This window comes from Alligator mississippiensis, chromosome 1 (genome assembly GCF_030867095.1).
Source record: "Alligator mississippiensis isolate rAllMis1 chromosome 1, rAllMis1, whole genome shotgun sequence".
NCBI classification, from domain to species: Eukaryota; Metazoa; Chordata; order Crocodylia; family Alligatoridae; genus Alligator; species Alligator mississippiensis.
The window spans coordinates 486,213,819-486,219,270 of NC_081824.1; positions in this window are offsets into that span (position 1 = coordinate 486,213,819).

The following is a 5,452-nucleotide window of genomic DNA, read 5'->3' on the forward strand; positions in this document are numbered from 1 at the left end:
GGCACCAGGGACATGTTGTCATCACCCCCCTGCTCTCACCCCCAGACCCTTCCAATTGCCCCTTGTCCTCTCACCTGCCCCACTGAGAACAGTCCAGCTCCTTCATCTTTGGAGCCAGCCTGGAGGTAGGTGAATCCTATTATTCATTCCCCCTCCATCTTCTCTTCTGCAGACTGAACCAGACCAGGTCCCTTGGCCACTCCTCACCAGTCCTGTGTCGCAGGCCCCAAAACATTTTGGCACCCGTGGCCCTCCTGCCCAGATCAGTGGGGGGGGAGGGGGCAGGGGCAGGCAAGGCCTGGGGGTGCTGGCAGTTGTAGGAAGGGCCTGGAGGCTGGGGATGTCTGGGCTGCACGGGGCTGATCCTGCTGCCTCAGGCGGGGGTTGAGCCGGACGTGTCCCTGGCTCTGGGATTTGGGATGAAGAACCCAGGTGTGTGAGACGGGGAAGGGAGTGGCTTGTGCTGCACTCACTGGTTGCCGTGACACCTGCTTCTCCCCCAGTGCTGGAGATACTGGTGACACTGGGGCTATCCAACACATCAGGAACACATGGGACAGCTGTACAGAAGATCCACATCCTGGTGCCTTCTTTCAGTTCATGTAAGCAATGGGGAAGGGGGGAGCTGACAGCCCAGACCCCTGTGTACTCGCCCAGCTCAGGGACAGGAACAGGAACAGGGACTGGTGGCTTGGAGCAGGGGGAGCTGGAGATCCCATTATGCCCAGCCCAGCACCATCCCAGCACCAGCTGCATTGGGAAGCCTGGTTATACCCAGCCCCCAGTGCCCACCTCAGAGCTAGTTGCAGCTCAGGCTCCTGCTTTACAAAACCCCAGTGCTCCCTTTCTGGCTGGGGTGGGTCTTGCCCCATGTGCTGTCTGGGGGGTGTTGAGGGGGTCCATGTCTGCATGAATGTCCCCTCAGTCTCCTGCAGCTTCCAGCACCTCCAAGGTTTCAGCTACTTCTCCAGTTCCTTTACCAGCAACCAGTCATGAAGGGACCATCTTGGACCTCCCCAGCACCAACCTCAACTATTGAGCCTGTGTCAAGTGCTGTAGAGAAGAAAGGAGGCAGCTGGTCACCATTAAGGCAGCGCAAATACATATGCAAGAGAGAAGCCAGCGGGTGGTGCGACTAGCTCTGGGGTGGACTGTCAGGGCCAGGTATAACCAGGGACTGAGACCCTGTAGCTTCTGGGGTGGGCACCAGGGCCAGGTGTAACAGGACCCTGGTGTGGCTGTCTCTGGGTGGGTGCCCCCACCATGCATCCTCTCAACTTCTTCCTGCACGAGCAGTGTTACAAGGACACATGGGGCCAAACCCCCCCCCCGCCCCCCCGATACGACACAAGCTGGGGGAGTGTCCTGCTGGGCTGGGAGGTGGGGAGGGGGACTCAGGTTTACCTCCCTATGCTTTTGGCCCCCACCCCACCACAGACCCCAGTGTGCCGGTCTGGGGGAGGCATGAGCCCCCATGGGCCCTGCCTCTGCTATTACCCTGCTCAGTGCAGCTCTGGGCTGGTGCTGGGGACGGGCAGAGAGAGGCCAGCACAGCTACTGGGACTTGAAGCTGGCGGGGAGCACCGGCTGGGGTAAGTGGGGGGTGCGGGGAGACTGGATGCTGAGCAGACATCTGCTTCTCCGTGACCAGCCCCAACAGAGCCAGGGGGCACGGCCTGGACACTGAGTGTGCATCTTGGACACCTACGAGTCTATGCACACACAGAGCCCAGAACATGAGGGTTGGATGGAGCTCAGGAGGTTACATCTCATCCAACCCGCTGCTCGGAGCAGGACCAGCCCCAACTACATCATCCCGGCCAAGGCTTTGTCTACCCAGGTCTTAAACACCTCCAAGATGGAGACTCCAGCACCGCTCTGGGGAGCCTGTTCCAGTGCTTCAGCACTGTCCTTGTGAGAAAGTGTTTCCAAATACCCAACCACAACTTCCTTTTCTGAAATTGGAGCCCATTGCTCCTTCTGTCATCTGCCACTACTGAGACCAGTCCAGCTCCATCCTCTTTTGAACCCTCCTGCAGGGAAGTGAAGGCTGCTATTCAATCCCCCTCCACCTTGTCTTCTCCAGGCTAAATCAGCCCAGTTCCCTCAGCCTGTACTCATTCATCCTGTGTGCCAGCCCCGCAAACCTTTTCCTTGCCTCCCGCTGGACTTTCTCCAATGTGACCACATCCTGTCTGTAGTGGGGGGCCCACAACTGGACACAGGACTCCAGTTGTGACCTTCCCAGTGCTGAAGAGAGGGGAAGAGTCATAGCCTCGATCTGCTGGCACCGCTCCTCCCAATGCAGCCCAGGATGCCGTTTGCTTTCTTGGCACCAAGGGCATACTGCTGTGGGGTAGGAGAGAGGGCACCTGCAGGGCTGGAAGGAGGGGCTGCGAAGCAGCAGGCACTTTCCACTTCCTACATTTTCAGACAAATTCTCTCCTTAGGAAAACCCCAGGTCCGTGCGGGGTCCCGCGGGTCCGTCTGGGCTGCCCTGACCCCGGAGCCCGGGCGGGTGCAGGGCGGCAGCAATGGGGGGCGGAGGGGGCGGGCAGAGCCGGGCCGGGGGCAGTGACGGCCCCGCCCCGCCGTCCCCGCTGCTGCAGGTGTCCGGCTCCGCTCTCGCACCGAGGAGCGCCCGCAGCGCCGACGGGGCAGGTGGCAGCAACTGCAGGACGGGGGGCGGGACCAAGCACCCCCCACCACTGCCCCGGGTCCGGGCACACCCCAGCGCCCCCGGACACCGCCTTCCCCCCTCCCCACCCCACCCCCACCCCGCCGCCATCACTTTTCTTATTTTTTATTTCGACTGACCTTTAAGCAAGAACCGTTAGGTCAGCTAAAGTTTGCAGTTCTGTTTTCTAGTTCTGCTTCTTGGGGCCCAGTTAGTCTTATGATCCATACAGACAGTTAATTTTAACATTGCGGTTATACTTGGGACAGAAGAGATACAATTTGCGGGTTACAATCTTACAAGCTTTGCCTTAGCTAATATCAACTGTCAACTGTCAGACTGCTGTCAGATGTCTCCAAGAAGCAGATATTATTTGCTATAATTTGCTCATTAACCCCTTTGGTTCTGGCCATCACATAGTTCCAGAGTCTTTTGCCCCTGGGCATCAATGTGCACCCTGGAGCAAAAAACTCTGAAGATTATTGCTCCAGATTTTCTACATGCACAGGAAATCCAGCTGCTCTGACGGGGTTGCAGTGCATTGCAGAGGGGTGGCTGGGGCACAGGCTAGCTGGCAGCTGGCTGCAGCAGTGTGTTGTTGCACATGAAAAAACTCTGGAGCAGACTGGCACTTGCCTGCTCCAGAGTTGATTCGTTTTGTGTGCCCTAATAGGGGCACACGTGTAGATGCAAAGACGTTTCCTGCAGAAGTAGTCAAGCAGCTCTGCAGTAAACATTGTATGTAGATACACCCTGAGGGGAGAAAACTGGGCCCTTTATGGCCCCCTCCCAGAGGAGCAGAGGGCTGTGGCAGGGTGGGGGCTGTAGTGGGCTCTGAGGGCAGGTCTCTGGCGCCCAAGGGGCAGGAGGCTTTTCCCCCTCACTCCCACCTCCACCCTGGCCTCTGGGGTCTGCCCCAGTGGTGACAGGACAAACAGATCCACCAAACCCTCATCCCCAGCCAGGGCAGCAGATGACGGGCTCCTTTCCAGCCTGGAAGATTCAAGGCACCTGCACACATGGATGATTTTCCAAATGTCCCCTAGGGCCCAAGGGAAAATTGTCTCAGAGCTGGGGGGGGGGGACCACAGCTGGCTGTTGTCCTTCCCCTCAGGTAAGGGTTGGAGGGGCACGAAACACAGCCCTGTATGCGGGGGTAGGGGTGATTGTGGTGGCCAGAACCAGAGGGGTTACTATCATGAGTAATAAAGATATGCTCTTGGAGCCATTCAGGCAATAGTCTCAGCAGTTAAGATTAGCTAATGCAAAGCTTGCAACTTTGCAACCAACCCGCAAATGGAATTTGCCTGTCACAATGTAACCAGTGTGGAATCTAACTGTTTGCACCGATCATGGGACCAGTGAGACCCGAAAATAAGCAGAGCTACAAGAGTAGCTGATCTAACAGGTTTTTTAAAGGTCAAGCCATAACAAGGTCTGACCACCTAATATAATTAGCACAGTCCAAGGAATCCAGGAATAAGAAACTAAGGACAGAGTCATGCTAATTTCAAACCTCAAAGTAATGTGGTGTAATTTGCTGATTGGGTGAACCTGAGTTTGGGCAGTAACCTTACATGATAATTTCTAACACCTTTTGATCCCATAGCATAACAGCTATAGGGCAAGATTGTGAGAGGCTCGAAAGCCAACAGATTAGCATAAAATAAGGCATAAAGGAACACGCATGTCAAGTGACCAATTAGAAGGAGGTGACAGAAGGACCATTGCTGTACCAAGCCTGGACCCCGAGTGTGAGTGAGTACCAGATCCTGACCAAGGGATCTTCCCAGTGACCCCTTGGGCAGTTGATCGGATATACCTGACTTTGCTACAACAACTTGGCAGGACCGCCACTCTCCCAGGGCCAGGGCCAGGGCCAGGGCCTGACAGCCTGCACTCTCACTCCTGTTACCCCTCCATGGAAAAGGTTTGGAGGGTTGTTGGGCTCTGACTCAGGCCATTCTGTCCCATCCCAGGTGGGGTTGCTCTGCTCCAGTGCACATGACCTGGCCCCATGAGTGGTGGAAAGCTGGACCCCTCCACTGGTGTAAAATAATTACCTGGGGTTTTGGGGGGTTTTTGTCCCCATCACAGTGATGAATGTGCTTGGTCTCAGGGCAGCACAGGGCTTGAACCCAGAGGCACTGAGGAGCAGGCAGGTCACCCCGGGCTCCTGGGCAGCGCCCCCAAGCAAGAGGAGCCTGTTCCTATGTGCCGTGGGCCCTGCAAGGGGCTTGGTGTGGGCGCGGGGACTCCTCCATCCCTCCCTCCCTCCCGGAGCGGTCAGCCGGCGATGGGCTCCGCGGGGGGGGGGGCTGGGAGCCGTTTGCAGCCCGCACGTGTGCTCGGTCCGGGCTCTGGCCGCGTCCACACCGGGCTGTCACGTGTGTCTGCGCCCCGCGCCCCGACAGCTCGTGCGGGGGGGGGAAGCTGCGCTGGGCAGGGGGTAACGCCGACAGCGGGTCTCATTTACATGCGATTTGCATATGCAGGTGGAGGCGAGGCCGAAGCTCCTCTCTACCGGGGCTGCTGCCTCCTCCAATCGCGCCGGGTAGGGCTTGCAAAGCAGGCTGGGAAGGGCCAGAAACCCCCACCCGGGAAGCGGAGTTTGCTGCGGGCAGGTGGCAAAGGCCCCCTCACACCGCGGGCTTCCCCCGCAGTGCCCCAGCGCGGGGCTGTTCCAGCCCAGCTCGTCCTGTCCTGTCCCGGGCACGTCACGGCAGGGGGCGGGGTCAGGAGCAAAACGTGCTGCGGAGAGGTTGGTTTGTCCCG